Source organism: Akebia trifoliata, chromosome 11, assembly GCF_017979445.1.
Source record: "Akebia trifoliata isolate Shusen 1 chromosome 11, ASM1797944v1, whole genome shotgun sequence".
Lineage (NCBI taxonomy): Eukaryota > Viridiplantae > Streptophyta > Magnoliopsida > Ranunculales > Lardizabalaceae > Akebia > Akebia trifoliata.
The window spans coordinates 35213052-35231921 of NC_141385.1; positions in this window are offsets into that span (position 1 = coordinate 35213052).

Consider the following 18870-nt stretch of genomic DNA (forward strand, 5'->3'; position numbering starts at 1 on the left):
GAGGTCAATAACCTTTGCTTTCTTGAGCCCGACTCTTATCTTTCTTGTTCAGGAGAAAAATATATCCTTGAAGCTAGATTATTAGTTAATTCTTTAATGCGCTTGAGGTATTAAAAAATTTTCTTTATTCAATCAAATTCAGAAGGGACGACAGACACCTCTATAAACTCAATAAACTAACTCGACTCAATAGGAAAAGAGTAGACTCGATCTAAGAAAATATGACATTGAAAAATTGGACTCGAGCTAACTCAAATAACTCATGAAAACTCAATACAACTACCCACAATGGGCTTGATTAGGACTGAGGACTGAGACATTGCTTACAACCAACAGGATTGAGGCACTATGATCTTCAAAGAAAAACTGGATGATGTTGAGAAATTTGAGGTCATTTCTGACTGTTGACTTGATATTGACGTTTACTCTAACTGACCGGATTTACAACCCTAGATAGACGATGGACGATTGAGCTTAGATACAATGAAACCCTTAAACCTCTTTGAAGGTGAATTTAACCAATTTCAGTGTCACCCCCTTGATAACATTTTAAATGAACCCTGAGATTTTATTGAATTTGGTGCACCAATCCATTAAAAAAATTCATCCATTCAATGATTATTCAGAAGAAAAATAATTATGTTGCACTCTTGAAAAATATTGGAAAATAATGTTTTTATTTCACAAATCTGATTATTTTTTGCAACATTTTTTGGTAGTTTTCCAAGGTCCATAAAAACTTTTCATGCAAAAATAGATCTTTGCAAATTTTTCCTGTTTTTCTTTTCTTTTGGTAAACATTTTCTTCTGGAAAACATTTTTTTTAGAAAACATTTTTTTCTTAGAAAACATTTTTTTCTAGAGAATAACACTTTTTCTGGAAAACACTTCTTTTGAAAAATATTTTATTCTGGAAAATATATTTTCTGAAAAATGTTTCTTCTAAAGAAGCCTTCTTTTGGAAAATAATCTCCTTTTTTTTTTTTTTGAAAAATATTTTCTTTTTCTTCTTTGAAAATTCGATTTCCATTTTGATTTAACTGGCCCGGTCCATCATGATTGTTGGATCGGGATGGACTGGGTCATTATTGTAAAAGAATGGACTCTTTACTGGGTCGGTGCACCCATTTTAATTTTCAAAAATAAAATTTCTTTGATCCTTGAGGACAATCATGCACTTTGATCTCAACATTCATATCACTCACAAACATTCATCCAACAACAGGCATTCATTCAATAAACAACCCGGGAACACCCACGATAAGTTCGAGTCGTGACCTATGGGGAAGGTTTCTAGACTCTAGGCTTACTACGTGCAATGCATTTTTATCTGGCCACCCTTGCCCAAGCACACCTATATACCTTTCGATACGTGGTGACTTGGTTTGATATACCGTATAGGTGATAATCTAAAACCTCAATTCACTTCTCTGAAGCCAAAAACAGCCAGTTTGATCTCCAGTTGAGAGGTGGCGCACAATGCTGAGCAAGGGCCCACTTAAATACCTCTCGTCTAGAATAGACGTAGTCTATCCCCCTCGTACAGTAGGGTACAGCGGGGCAAGATCTTGCTTAGGCACCGGTTTTGACCAAGAAGTGCAATTGATATACTTAGATTACCTTTTATACCTACACAGGTACGAGTCAAGAGTTGTAGCTTTCATAAATGGTTTGGCATCCCACGAGGGGACCGACCACGTACTAGTACTACGTTGGCAATCGGGACATGTGACTGTGTGGCTTACAATAGGACAAAGGCTCAGGTCACCCCAGCATGGGTGCATCAATATGTCTCTTAGAATCACCTGATCAGACGGTATTGATGCCCCAGTTCGATATACCCTAAGGTACGTGACTAGAGTTGTGGGTTTCATGAATGACGTCGCATCTCCGAAGAGACCGGGCCACGCACTAGTGCCACGTTGGCTAAATGGGACGTGTAAGTGAGTAAAGCGGTAAACGTGCATGTGGTGTGTGCAAAATAAGGTGGGGTGTGCCCGGGGCCTTTTCCAAACAAATGGGCCCATGGCCCAATCAAACCAATTATAACATGAATTATATGGACATAAGCACCATTCCAATCACACAAACATTTAATCATGATCAACATTGTGACCAACATCAAACATGCATTCCCAATGATATTATGGCATATTAAATAGGCAATTATCATGAATTAATAATATGGTCCGCTTCACGATTTAAACATGCACATATATGATATGTGGCAATCAATAGACCCGATCATCGCAATGATTTGATAAACTTTATAGTCCAATCAAGGGTGTTTTGGGGCGACCCGAAATAATTCGAAATTTCTAAGGGTATTGAATTGAAGGTATAATGATGATTGATGAGATAATGAGTATGGTTTTGTTCATTTATTTTTTAATTTTTTTCTAAAATAAATTGAGCCCAATCAAGGAACTTCAAAAAACAAAACAAAGAAACTTGCATATATGTTGCTATTGGTAACATCTAGAAAATGACTTTGTTGTTTTTTTGAACTCCTTTTTTTTATGAAAAGAAAATCTCCAATCTTTTTTTTTATTATTTTGATTTTTTCTTTTTTAGAAACAAATTAATTTCCTCTTTTTAAAAAAAAAAAAAAAAAGAATTGATTTTGTTTTAAAACAGCAGGATAACGTCGAGCTCAACGTCGAGATCAACCTATAACAGCAGCCTAGTCGTCGAGATCAGCAGGTTAAATCGTCGAGATCATCCTATAACAGTAGGCCAGCGTCTAGATCGACAGCAGACCAGCGTCGAGCTCAACGGCAGCTTAACGTCGAGATCAACGCTTAACGTCGAGATCAACCCTTAACAGTAGATTACCGTCGAGATCAGCAGAAGCTTAACGTCGAGATCAAACTCATAACAGCAGACCAGCGTCGAGATCAACTCATAATAGCATATCAGCGTCGAGATCAGCCTCTAACATGGGATTTGTCAACGAATTGTTCACCATTTCAGCGCTGTGATGAGAGAAATCTCTTTCTGGACCTTCTCCAGCCGTTCGTTCTTTGAATCAATTTTCTTTTAGTTCAACAGAAATCAACTCACCGCATCATCAACGATCGTTCAACCTTGAATCATGAGTTCAAAACCGTACAAAACTCCATGAGAATGCAGGTTTTCTATTTCTAAGTGAACACAAGGGGAGAGTTTGAGGAACCGCGATGGTCTCCCTCTCGTTATTTCGGTTCATGGTTCTCATTCGGCCGCGAAGTATCAGACCAAAACAGACTCAAAACCTCGGGATCGTTCGAGCTTATTAACCAAAACATGGGGTTTGGAACTTTCGAGGAGAAGACTTCACGAGTCTCTGTCGAGACTGATCACATGGGGAAGAAGACTTCCCTTAAAAGAAAGGATTAAAAAAAATAAAAGCGAGATTTTGCTTATGGCACCCCAATGAAAATCGTTGAAAAAAGCTCACATCGCTTTACTTGGGGCGCACCATTGAGGCTGCTGTTGCAGAAGAAATTTTTGTTGCTTTTTTTTTGTTTTTTTTTTGAAACTCTATTGCTGTCAATGGACAGCATGTCTTGCCTAATAAACTAAAATAAAAACAAATACCTACCTAATAAGCGAAAAAACAAATAACTAATAAAAAAAAAATCCTTTTTTAATTCAAATTGTTTTAGGTAGAATTGTTTTTAAGTTAGAACTCTATTAGATAGAGTTATTAATCAATTATAATTCTATTATGACTTTTGGTCTTATTTGATTGACTTTTAATGTTTTGACTTCAGTCTTAATGGATTGACTTTTAATATCTTGACTTCAGTCTTGCTTAATTGACTTTAATTTTGACTGTAGTCTCACTCGATTGACTTTAATACCTTGACTTCAGTCTTTCTTGATTTACTTTTAATTTTTGGAGAACCCCCCTCTAAAATATCTTTAATTCTTTGGACCCCCAAATGGAGGGGTCCTTAAAGAAATATCCCACGAACCCTCAACAATTTTGCCTGAGAGTCCGATTAATCGATTTAGGTTCAAAATTTTAAATTAATTTCATTAATGTTTAAATTTAATTATTTAATATTTTATTTATTAATTTCGAAATTTTTTATCATGAAAATTGTGAAATTATCGTTTTGCCCCCGGAGAGGACTTTTCACGTTTTAAGTCGATTTTTAATATTCTAGGATGTTTTAGAATCGATTTTTCGTAAGGAATTCAATGAAAATATTAGTTTGTGTCATTTATGAAATTTTTTGTGTGAAACGATCATGAACTTTATGAGGGGCATTTTCGTAATTTTGTCAAATTATGTTAAAATTGGTGAAATGATTTATTTGATTTCGATTTATTATTTTATGTGTTCGAGAGAGTTTTCCTAAGCGTAACGTAGGCTCTAAGGTTGTTTTGAGGTTAGAGGTATTTCGATAATTTGATAATTTTTAGTGATTTTTATCGTGAAGCTTCTTTTTGGTCTACAAGATGATGATTTCTATGTTTCTGGTGTCGTACTTTCCTAGCGTAGCGTGGTTTCTAAGGTTTTGTCAATTCGAGATACCTCATCTGGATTTCTGAAACAAATCTGGTAACAAAGTAAAGCAATGGAATACACATCCATCATTGGGAATCCTTGCGATCGGGTTGACGAGTTGATTAATCAGGCGGATGCAAAAATGGGGTGTCTACACCTACCCTCAAGTTTTTGTAGACTCATTTGAGCTAAGTGACTAAAAAATCCAAAAACTTATCCCTTAATTACATGCCAATTAGTTTATTTCTCTCTAGATTGACTCAAAGCCAATGCCCTTGGAAACTTTTAATCTCCCTCAAGAATTCTCTAGAATCTTATTGTCTTTTACAATCCTATCTTTCGATAATCATGACTGCTTAAACTCATAAAAGCGTAAAAGACAATCAAGGACTATTTGATGAGGAGCAATTGATGTTTTTCTATGTGATTTTATTGAAAATATTGATAATTCTAGGATTTCAGACAAATTTATCCCGAATGATCTCCCAAAGCCTATAAATATGACCATTATCCAAGGTTAATAAGATGAGAAATTTTGAACTCTGAAATTTTGTCAAATCCCCTTCTCTAAACCCTCCAAAACCTCTAAAATTCTATCAAATAGTTTATCATATAACCCTTCCTAGAAACTAAAAACAAGAAGAAGAAGAAACAAAGGTGGGAGAAGTTTAATTGCTAGCAATAATCTCCCATTCTTACGTTTTTCACTCTCTATTTTTTAGCATCTTTTATTTCATTTTTTTCTTTATTTCTTTTAGCAGTGTAGATCTTTAGTTTCTTAGTTTAGAGGCTAAAGTAGTAGAGAGTAATCTCTCCTTGTGAGATAATCTCCCCCTATAAGTCCTCAAAAAGGTCTATTAATGAGTATTTTAATTCTATATGCTTAGTTGTTCTTTATTTTATTTCAATTCCATACAATTTAAATTCCTAGAGTAATTGTTTTCTTAATTTTTTATGGCTTAAAATCGAGAGAGCAAATCCTCTTTGAGGTAATCTTCTCTTTATAAGTCCATATATACATACACAACATGCACACACTCACAAGTTCCAAAAGGCTATAAACTAAGGTGTCAGTTCTTATGGATCTATATCTAACTTTAAAACCAACACAAATTATCCCCAAGTGGATAACACTCACATGAATAAGGTTTTAGTCTTATCATGATTTTATTCAACATATGAACATCACTTATAGACCAAGCCAATGAATAAAGACTCCTAATGGAACACATAAGTAAAAAAGGGTGGTCGAGGACACAAAATGATGGAATTCAAATGGATTTCTAACTAAGTCCTAAGCCCACAAAAAAAATCCAACAAGCTCCTACTTCTAGTAGTGGCTTGCTCATCACTTCATTTTATCTATTTTATAAAATAAAATTATAGTACATTTTTCCTTAAACTCTCTATAATCCCCTTTATCTTCGAAACAAAAAAATAGTTTTCATGCTTTACTTTATGACCATACCTTTTGTACCCATCAATGGGAAGGATAAGGTGGCTAACACCTCTTTGTCCCTCAACCAAACCTTGTTACCTACTCTCTAGGTAGATCTTCCCCTTACCCATTAAAAGTGAGTCACTACAAGCCTAAAGAATTTCAACAAATCATTTTGTGGTACCCATTCACACCCAAACCATTTGAATGGTGGCGACTCAAAACTTTAAAAAAAATTTAACCTCACATATCTATTGCAAGAATATGACATAGTTGAACCTGAAGAGACTGAAGGTACTATGACAATTGTTCAAGAGAAAAGTGAGGGAGAAAAAAAGGCAGATGAGGGGCAAAAGTCAGTTGCGTCTGCCATTCAGGACGAGACTGTTGATGGTGGTTTAAAAAATGAAAATGACTAAGAAGAGGGTTTAAAGAATGAGCTTGAGAATGTCGATATGGATCCAACTTAGAATAGTGGGATCCCTCCAATTGTGCATGATGATGTCAAATGACTTTCTTCCCCTATTGTTTTTTTACTATGTGATGATGTACTTCCCTTTAAGAATCCTTTTGGCAATAATTTTTTGAATCATACCGTGATGGTATCGTTTACACATTTGACCATGATGGTCGTTAGACAATAGTTCACCCTCTCTAAGGAAGTGAACTTTTCAACTTACTTTTTGCTAGTTGGCTTTTTTCTAGAGTATAACCAAGATAGGGTATATATATACTTTTCTTACATATACCTCCTACTATATTTCTGTTCTTTTTGGTTTTATTTTCATCATTCTCTTGATCTATTTGCATCTACTTCCTTGTGCCTTCTTTTCAGGTGGTTCGTCAGCTCAGTGATTCAAGATGCTCGGATCGTCTCAACTTTTTCTATCACCTTTTTGGACTGGACAAGCTTGGTTTTATCTTACGTCAATATTTTGTAACTTCGGGGTATGCCTATGATGATGTAATGATATTTCGTGAAATAAATAATATAGAATAACTAAATTAATCTTTTTCGTTAGATATTTCTCCTCTTTTTTTTGCATTCCTTGTATTACCAACTTCATGTTGTTTTCTAATTCTCATAATGCAAAAAAATTATTACCACTTATTTTTAAGGACTTTGGCATATTAATTTCCTTTCAATTTTGAAAATGTACTAGTGTTTGGTACAATCTCAATGTATAAACTTTCTTATTTTCAACCTAGTACTCCATCTGACCCGACTTTCCTGGAGCACCGATTGCACGATAGCTATCTTGATGTTTTATTTAGTTTGAATACATAAGCGACCTTAGTCTTACTTGCCCCCCGAGAGCATACGTGAACGATAGCTACCTTATGTAGACACCTCATTTTTGCATCTGCCTAATTCGACAATTCATCATCTAATTGTAGTAAATTTCTAACGATGAGCACAAATAACTCAAAAGCTTGTGAGTATTATCATTGATTTCTTCTATTTCAAGTATTTCCATCTTCCTTACTCGTTACAACTCAACGTAGAAATTTACATACGCTTAGGATCATTACACTTTACACCCGATTTAGCAAGAAAGTACGTATAGGTTCGTTATACAGTTCAATAACTTAGAGATATCGTTACACTAGGAAAATATGATTTTAAAACTTAGAAACAATCATGTTGGAAATGAAATAAATCTCATACTAAAATTTGTAAAAATCTGCAAAAATCACCAAAATGATGAAAATACCCCTCACGAATTTCAGACCTCCGAAAAATCTCGAATATACCTACATCGCACTCAGAATATGATTTCGAGTCTAATGAGACTCAAATAAACGAAAATAAAAAATTTTACGAGAAATCATGAAAATGATCGAAATGCCCATCAATGTTCGACTTTGACCTAGAGACCCTGATTCTTAAGAAAATATGATTAAAAAAAATTTAATTAAAATTTGAAATCAAATTAAAATTCAATCGACCATACTAAATTAAAATTAAATTTTAATTGAACAATCGAAATTCGAAATCAAATTGAAATTAAAAAAATTTAAACATCAAATTAAAATTTAAATCAAAATGTCGACAAAACCCAATTAAAATTCAAATCAAAATCAAATAAAAAATTAATCAATCAATTAAAATTAAAATCAAAATCAAATTAAAACTCAAAAAAAAAAATTAATCAATCAATTAAAATTCAAATCAAAATCAAATTAAAAAATTAATCAATTAATCAAAAGTAAATTAAAAATTAAAATCAAAGTAAAATTAATTAACCAATAAAAAAAGTTTAAATTAAAAATAACTCAACTAATTAAAATGAAAAATCAAATTAAAAATTAAAAAATTAATCAATTAATTAAAAGCAAATTAAAAATTAAAATCAAAGTAAAACTTAATTAACCAATAAAAAAAGTCAAATTAAAAATTACTCAACCAATTAAAATGCAAAATCAAATTGAAAATTAAAAATCAATCAACCAATAAATTCAAAATTCAAAATAAAAAAGACCAATCGAATTAAAATCAAGACTCAATAAACCAATTGAATGGAGGTCAAACGAGAACCATCAAAGTACAAGTAGAGTGGGATCACCAATCCCATTCTTTTAAAAATGAAGGAAAAGAAAAAAAAACGTGTAAAAAAAAAACATAAAATAGAAACTCTATTTTCTATAAAAGTAGGATCGTTCTTACTCTTTAGGGGGCTCTTTCTCTGATCTCTCATCTCTCCCACGTCCTCTCTCTACCTTACTCTTACTCATGACATCCTCTCTCTGCCATGTACTTCTCCTTACGTCTCTACCCCTCTCTATCCCTTTCTTCTCCTTTTACTTATCTGCATTTTTCAATTCAATATCTGTTTTGCACAACGAAAAAAAAAAAAAGAATAAGAGAGAAGGGAGACTTATTTGACTGCTCTCTCTACTAGACTTCTTTTCTCCCACACTCTCTCTTTGATCCCAACAAATAGGCCCACATTTTGACTCCCTCATTCACCACCTCCAGCACAAATGTCTTGCAGCCACAACAAGCATCATTGTCATCGTTTTCCCTTCTTATAGCAGTAGCAATCACAGCAAATACTTGCAAGTATCTTGGGTAGTATCTGAAGGAATCAACTCAATGCTATCTCATCATATTGGTATGATTATTTTTTTCATCTATTCTCTTCTCTCTCTTTATTCTTCATGGAAAAAAAAATCTTCTTCTCTTTTCATGTGTCCTTATAGTTATATATGCCCTCCATTGATGTCTTATGTTAATTTTGGTATCGTAATCATCATAGAGTTTATCATGAGGGAAGTTTTTCATGCTAGCAGTGCTATGTAAAGTTTTATCATGTATTGACTAATTCACAATAGGGGAGATGCATTCTATTTTATTTTATTTTTTTATGTTAATAGGAATAGGAGAATATTTTTTTTGTTAAAATTTTACAATCATTGTGCTCAAATTGTATTTGTATGACTTATGATGATAGAAGTTCAAGATCTTTTTATTATTTTAGAGTTAGAAAATATTTCTATTTATTAATTTGTTTATTTTTGCGATGACTTCATAATCTCATGCTTAATTTGACTTATGTAGTAAGTTTGCGATGGCTTAATTTTTGTGGTTAAGAGTAATTGTCCCATATGATTTCGTGGCTAGGAGTTTGTGATGATTTGAAAATTATTTCATAGAACGATGCATTTTTAGCATGATGAGTATGCATATTTTTGAATGATGACCATCTTAGAAAGTCGAAAGTCACGCACGTGTACCTATTTTGTTAAATTGAAAATCGGACAAATATGAAAATTTTCACATATGAGAATCGTTCATCATTTTTTGTTAATTTTCAATTTTTGAATTCGTCATGCCTTCATAAATTTTCTATTTTGGAAAACTCATGCTCCTAAGTATCTATTTTGGAAAATTAATGTTTAGAACTTTCTAATGTGAAAATTTCAAAATTTTCTATTTTGAGAAAGCTCATACCCATCATTTTCTAATTTAGGAATTCTTTTCTTAATTTTGCAATTTAGGAGTTTTGTGTTTTTTTTTTTTTTTCCATCTAGAAATTTTATATTGATTTATGATTTGTGAATTCGAAAATTTCTCATTCTTTTGAAACCTTCTATTTTAGGAAATTCCTATTTTGTAAATTTCTAATTCGGGACTCGTCATATTGGTAATTTTCTATATTGAAAATTTATTTTTATAAATTTATAATTTGGGAGCTCATCATATTTGCAAATTTCTAATTTAGGAAATTTCATATTCCTAATTTAGAAATCTCATGAGTTATCAATTTAGAAATTTCATATTTCTAATTTTTTAATTTAGAAAATTTTCGCAAACTCTCATTGTTTTGGATTTGGAATATATTTGCATGTGGATTTATAATTGACTTTCGATCATGGGATATGGAAGTTTTTTTTTTCATAAATTCTCCCTTTCATACGAAATTTAAGGAATAATCTAAAAAATTATATAATCTTAGTCGTAAGATTTATTTAGCAAATCTGATATAACTTGATGATGATTGGACCTTAGTTTGTCTTTAGTCTATGTATGTGGATCATAGGATAGTTTTGGATTATAGTAGAGACCGATCATCTTGATCGAATAGGTTCGATGCCTAACACCTTTTGAAACCTGTAATCTAAGCCCTTACCCATTTCTCTTATCCGTGGACCGGTCCAAATCCATTTGGAATTATTTTTGGTTCATAAACCTAAACTAGGTGGCGACTCCCATTTCTTAAAAAATCCTCAATTTACCAATCGTCCTTTAAACTATTTAGTGGAAAAGGGTCGAGGAGATTTCACCTTATTTTACTTGTTGTCTTGCCTAATACTACTTCTTCAGAGCACTAATTGAACGATAGCTACTTTGGCATGTTACTTAGTTTGAGTGCATATATCGACTTCAATTTTACTAGCCCCCCTCTTGAGTATGTATACTGACCTCGATATATCAAACATTTTTACTTGATCCTCTCCGAGTGCATATAGCGACCTCGACCTTACTTGTTCCTCTTTAAGTGCATATAGCTACCTCGATTTTACTTACCCCACAATTGTAGGGTTAGGCACACTTTCGCAAAGACTAATTTTGTACTTATACTTTTTATATTTATTTCCACTATGTACGAAGTTATTATTGGTAATACTTTCTAAGGTGTATAGTATTCCAAGACTTGGAGTGTACGTCCCCTTCACGGGCTTTCAATTAGTATAAGACCATCATTTTTCTATTTTTATTTTGATTGTTGCTAAGACCATCCTTTCAGATTTTCAATCTCGCAAGCTTGCCTAATTTGTGTCTAAGCCTCCTTTTCGGGATTTCGACATGGGAAACTTCTCTTTTGCTCGTCCTTTTTGAATTTTTGGAGTTATCACATGATCACGCTTATATCTTTTTCTTGACCTTTTCACACGGCATTTAGGAGGACTTTCATAGGTTGCCTTAGGATAGGGCTTAGAAAGAAAGGGAATATGAGGTTCAAAACCCATAATGCCCCTTGTGTAGTATTTCTTATGAATTTTTTCTTTTCTTCTTCCCTGATTTGATTTTTTTTTTCTTATTTTTCTAGGGGAAGATTTTTTTTTTTTTTGATGTGGTCAGACCAAAAATAACTTCTCAAGTTGCCAATATACCCCAAATTTTTGGGATCAAACCAATACGTAGTTCAAATATATTCTTTCCCCTAGGTTGGGTAGTCAGGTTGAATATATATATATATATGGGAAATGTTCAGCACCCTAAGTTTTACCACACACTTTAACAAATGTTTTTTGTCCTACATGGGTTAGAAGTTTTGGAATGAGCTGATTTTTGGTGAGGATGATCTCTATGATTAGAAGATCATCCTCCCCAAAAATCAGCCCATTCCGAAATGTTTAGCCCCATTTTTATACGTTGAAAAATCGTGGACCGTCCATTTTTTGTAAATTAATTTTTATGGGGTTAGAAGTTTTGGAATGAGCTGATTTTTGGTGAGGACGATCTCCTCACCATAGAGATCATCCTCACCAAAAATCAGCTCATTCCAAAACTTCTAACCCATGTAAGACAAAACGCGTTTGTTAAAGTGTGTGGTAAAACTAAAGGTGGCGAACGGGACCCTATATATATATATATATAAAATTTATTCTTTGAAAGGCTGCAAAGGGATAATGAAAGAAATGTTGGTTTAAGTAAAATAGGAAAATTGGTTCGGTTGAAGATGGCCTCCTCAAAAGTAGCATCGGTTGATTTGGTCGAGATTTGTCGATTTTGGCAATTCAACGCCATCATGATCTTTGAAGTCTAACAACTTTTTCAAGAAGTATTTTTTTGATGATGAAAGGACTTTCCCATTAGGTTTGAATTTCCTTCTATGGTTGAAGATAGGTGTTCAATTTTTTTTTTGGACTAAAATCTTCAACCTACATATCTCAAATTTTGACATTCTTAGCACGAATGACTATCTGATAAACTTGTACGTGATAAACAAATCTGGGCTACTTTTCTTTGGTCAAATTGAGCTTATTGTATCTGTAAGTACCCAAATTTGGACAGGCCTTCCATACAAAATATCCCAAATCTACAAAAATTGAGGGCCTCAAAGCCCAAACCTTCAAAAAAATTATCTTTCTTTTAATAAATGACATAAGGCCCTTCCTATATGACCCATGGGCCAAAGAACTACCTCATCCTCATCTATACCATTATCACTTTTCAATCCAATCCCACCCTAGTCCAATTCAACTCAACCTATCACTATGTCTACTCAACCCACCACCTAAGCCCATTGGAATTAAAACCCATTACCATATCTATTCGACCCATTACCCAAATAGCATACCCAAGCCCAACTATTCTACCCAAACCCAACTCTCAATCTAAGCCTAAAGATCACAACCAATCACCCAAGATTATCAAAGTGGAACACATGTCACCACCTCAACCTACCCCCCCCCCCCATTCAACTATCTACCCCTATCACCTTTCTCTAACAAAATCACATATCCACACCACAACCCACACCTTTCTCTTATCATTATCTTTAAACCCATCTTCACAAGTCAAACCCACACTGCTTCTCTCCAATCAACTCACCAAAATATTTCATCTCCACACCTTTTGGATACATGTCACCACATCATTTACCCTCCCAAAACTTAATCACCTAATCCCTTACACAATACATTCTTCTAACTAAAACTCACTCCATTCAATTCATCTAACACTCAATCAACAAATCAATCTCTTACACGTTCATTATCTTAATCAAACACCACTTCCTTTTACCCAACCTAACACTCAATCCAAATGGATTGAAAGATCGAACCTATTTGAGTCACAAATGACCCACTTATACCTCATTCTACAAATGCCCTTCCACCACCCTCAATTTACACACACCCCCTCTCACAAACCTTAAACCATTTTACTTATTTTCATCATTTCACCCCCTCCTATCCCTAAAAGTAACTCCTATAAAACCCCTCTCATTCTCAACACAATACCCCTTGGTGAAAACACTCATGCTTAACCACATGCTAAAAATTCCCAAGACATAAAAGAGAAAAATCACTCTCTCAACTCTCAACTCTTTATACTTACTCTCAACCCTTTACTCACTCTCAAGTAAAACAAGACAAGTCAAAGAAGACTCATATTTTGAAATTCAAAGAAGGTCAAGTCAAGAACAATGTGGGTTTTTAGACAAAAAAATAAATAATCTCCATTCTCTCCCTTTCACTTCTCCTCTTCCACTTCTCTCTTTCTTCTTACACTTATGCACACAACACAAAGTTTGAGACTAAGGCCTTGGGCCATTTCCCTATGGAAATGGACCTTTGATCATAAGGTCTATACTTTTAAAATTTTTCCCAAGGTTTGAACCATAGAAAGGCCCCTTCTTCAATAAGGAGGCCCTCAATGGTTTACAATAAAATCAAAATCCCTCACATTCGAGGGTACAAATCAAAATATTTGTGACTTTTCACTTTTCTTTTCAAAATATATTGAATCCGAGATTATCACCAATAGTGGAGAGAGTAGGTGCCTAACACCTTCCCCACTCCCTAATATGAAATCCTTACTTAGATTTAGGGTAGACCAATAGACCATATCCGTACGAGAGTCACTAACAAAAATTATTTTTCAGGTGACTATTTACACCATTTTACAGAAAAAAAATGGTGGCGACTCCAAATCCCAAGTAGGAAAGACATTCGAAAATAAAAATCTCATGTCCATAGTATTAGCGATGAATCCAATCTACTTTAGACAATTGGCTTTCCGTTAATAGTTTGAGAAAGAACTTCCATTTCAACTAGTAAGTCTACTTCCATTCCACACATTAAATAGTATATAATAGTTCCTATGAAAAATCGAATTGAAGCATGGTATGGTCAGAGTACAAAAGGTAATTTTTCAAACCAATTTCTGTTCGACCGACACATCTTCCTGGAGATTATTGCTAACTACTCTATTAGTCTAAGGATAATGATTCATTCTAAGTATTTTATTACTTTGAGAAGTATTGCATTGATATATTTTGAAACTTCTTATTTGATCTTGTGTGCCTATTCTTGCTTCATACGTTGTTGCCTTCATTTTATCAGGTGAGTACCTATTCAGTGTTGAATAACACCCAAGCTTAACCCAACATATCCTTATAGGACCAAGCAAATAAGCTTTTTGAATTTTTTGAGTAAGTTCATTATCTCCTCGTGTTCCTCTAGGGATAGCTGATTTCAATTTGAATTTCTTAGGGATTATATTTTATTCCGAAGTCAATGACCCCTGCTTCTTTCATTAGAGGTTAAGCCCAACATTTATTTTCTTGTTCAAACAACTTCATTAATTCAGAAAAGAGTTCCTCGTTAGAGGATTTTTTTTTTTAAATCAAATTATTACTTAATTCGTTATTATACTCAGAGTATTTAGAAATTTTTTGAATTCAATTAAATTTAGATGGATTGATAGACATCATTGCAAACCGACTCAGTAGAAATAAAAGGATTAAACATGACTTAAAGAAAATATAACATTATAGACTCGATAAAAAACTAGACTAAAAAAAACTTGAAACAGACACCCACAACGGACTTGATTGTAGAGTGAGGACTCGTGATACCGTTTCCAACTAATAGGACTAAGACATTGAGAGCTTTAAGGAATATTTGGACAATATTGAGAGATTTTGTGGTGGCTTGCTAGTCTTGAACTTTTTTTAAATCCTTTGCCTTCTTCTAGGATTTCCTTGATCAGACCTAATTCTTTTCCATTGGCCAAGATTGTGTGATTATTAATACTGAATTCAGATGCTTTGAAGGCTCTTTCTTCCCAAGCCACACCTCCAAATTCAAGATAAAGAGAAAGGTTCGTATTCCTCCACCAATAAGTAAAGATCTTCATTTTTTAATTGATGAAAGTAGAGTTATCATCATAAGGTATAGATAAGTAGCAGGTTTCATCTGAAATTAGGTTGAATGGTTCAAAGTTGGTGGTATGGACTTCCTTAATGAACGTAATTCCAACAAAGAAGTAACTGGGTGGTTTAGAGTTAACTAGGTAGATGAGGACGATTGGGACGAATGGAAGTTGGGTGTTGGATACTATATTCAATGTCTGAGGAGGTTGGTAAGTAGGTAAAGGGTTTGTGGTAACATTTGACTATGCAAGGACGGAGATTGTGACTTTCTTCATGTCAATGAGATCTTGAATGACATGATAAAGAGCGATGCAACAATCAGTAAGGTGACCATGGTTTTGGTAAAACTTACAAAACAATTTGGGGTTGTGCGAAATAGGGAACGAGTTTGGTAATGATCGAGATTGAAAGGATGTAAAGAGTCATTTTTTTAATAGTTTTTGAAAAACGATGTTCAGGGACATCCCAAGATTAGTGAATTGTCAACAAGATCCAGGCTGGCTTGGACTAACTCGACTAGTAGGTTGGACAACAGTGGCAGATTTGTTAGCTATATGGAGATGGTCGGTGTTGGGCTTGAAGTTGATGAAAAGTTTCTTAGACTTGTTATTTGAAAGATTGGCAAAGACTCCAAAGGCAAAGGGATCTTCAAGTTGACTACCAATTTGTAACAAAGACTCAAATGTGAGAAAAATACTAGGCAGCAAGGTGTTAGGCATACCTTTGAGTCAGATTCTTCAGAATAATGGCCACTTGTTCCTTCTTTAAGGGTTTATCCCATATTTGTGGAGCCTTAATTCTCCAAAAATTGATGAAGTCAATAAAAGTTTCACCGTTCTTCTACTTGGTTGCTTTTAAATCTCTTCAGGAAGTCGCAATCTTAGTATTGCACTTATATTGATGCTAAAATAGCTTGGATATATTCTCTTATATACCTATTGTAAATTAGTCTTGAGACATCAGACATTGTAATGCAGATCCCGATAAGACATGTTAAAAGAATAATATTATATGTTTATCATTGAGGCCCAGAGTCTGCATATTGGTAACATACACCTTAAGGTGTGTTCTTGCACAACAATTCCATTGAATTTTTCCATTTCTAGCATTGCGAATTTCTTAAGCAAGCGAATCCTAGAGATGAGGTTCATAGCCTCAATGCCAGTTGTGGATTCATCAATTCCTTTTAAGATAGGTCGTCTCCAGCTGAGATATTCTATTAGCCAACATAGGACTTTCAATTACGGGTTCTCCCTCTCCATCAAGTTCAAAGACTTATTGAGGATATTTCGTTGTGTTCTTTTATACTCATACCCTTCAATTTAGCAGAGGAGGTTTCCATTTATTTTAGAGCCCGTCCTAACACCTCAATATTGTTTATATCAATAATAAATGGTGTCAAAATCTTACAGATCTATATAAGTTCGGATTCTAAGGTCATTCCTAATTGTTGACTCAATGCTGATGTTCATTCTAACTGACCCCACTCACAACCCCAATTAGGTGGCAGACGCTTAAGTTTAGGTGCAAAGATAACCTGAAAATCCCATCAAAGTTGGATTAAATGTTGCAAACTAGATAATAGTATTGAGCAATTTTTTTCATAACATTTGATTTGTTAAGTCCGTAGATTCACAATCACTAGTCAGTTAAAATGTCGATTAAGAAATATTGGATGAAGATAATATGTGGATCGATCAAGAATCTTTTGAAAATTTGGAACTATAGTTAAGGGTTGTATCGATTATTTAAATTTTATTAAGTTTTAGAATGCCTTAACATAAAATGAAAACACGGGATTTGAAAAACTAAACTCAAGTCATTTTAATTATTACATTCCTTAATGTGACTATTTATGAAATAACTGATTCTGAACTGGCCAATCATGAAAGATTCGATCTATTGAATTAAACTGGCCAATACAAAATGATTGAGACTATTTAATTCGAGTTTGGGCCTATTTGATTCAATGGATCCGAATAATTCACTTGGATTATTTCATGTAATATGCTTTAAGCCAATTGGTCTAATCAGTTTATGTGTCAATCCATGAGATCCATTTACCAACTGGTTTAAGTATTATTGGGCTAGATCGGTATTGCGGGTTTAATTCTAGAGGTGTAGACCGATTTACCCAATAACATTTTGGTTGGATTGAACGGAACAACCTGAGAACACCCATAGTCGATTTGGGTCATGACTTATAGGAAGATTCCTAAACTATAGGTTTGCTACACGCAATATAATTTCTCTTGCCACATTTTCCCAAGTATACATATATACCTTCCGGGAGTACCCAATCAGATGGTAAGTGGTGGTTTGATATACTGTATAAGTATAAGACTAAGGTTGTAGCTTTCACAAATGATTTAGCATCTCGTAAAAAGACCGATCAAGTACTAGTATTATGTTGTCATTTGAGACATGTGACTTTGAGACTTACAATAGAACAAAGGCACAGGTCGCTCCAATTTGGATGCATCAATATACCTTTCAGGGTTACCAGATCAAACGGTATTGATGCCAATTTTATATTTCATATAAATATGTGATTGGAGTTGTGAATTTCATGAAAGACATTGCATCCTATGAGGAGCCGAACCACACACTAATACCACGTTCGTTATAAAGGACATGCAAACGTGCAATGCATCGTAAATTGAACATATTAGTGGTATGTGGAAATAGGTTGGGGTGCGTCCGAAACGTTTTTCAAAAATTATCAACCATACAATCCAATCAAATTAGCATCCACATAAGCATCAACCATCCAATAACCAATCAACACACATAAAAGAAATGACAAAATCTAATTAACCTAGTCTAAAGGCCTCGTTGAATCAACTGGTGTGACTCAAGTGAAAATCAATTTAAAGATAGAATTGAATTGAGTCAAGTTTGACCCTAATATCCCCAGTAGAGTCATCACTGAAAGCACCTCAACACTTTTTACGATTAAATAAAAAGTATATAATGATTGGTGAGATGTTTAAGAAATTGGGAATCACTACCTAATTTAGGTCTAGGAACCAAAAATAACTTCAATATGGAATTAGGTGGGGCCACGAGTAAGAGATATGGTCAAAGGATCAAATTATGGGTTTCAGAAGGTGTTAGGCACCGAATCCACCCGATCGAGATTAGGGGTGTCAATGGATAGTCGAAATCCGAATCCGAATTTGAAAAATCGGATATTATCTAAAATTTTCAGATATCGGATTCGAATTCGGATGTTATTTTAAAATTCGAATGAGTTTCGGATACGAATTCGGATGTTGTGAAATCTGATTCGATAATATCCACTCCAATCAATATATATATATATATATATATATTATATTCATGTTTTACAACAAAACTTTTATATATGTATATATATGATACTGTGTTTCATGTTTTACAATAAAATAACTTTTAAAGTTTATCTTCTCTCAACCTAAAAGGCTAAAATGCAAGAACCAGTCGAAGTGGGTTTCAACTGTGTGAGGCTGCAAGCTCTATAGCCCACTGTCCTCTCCAGTCGGCGAGCATCAGGTACATATTCT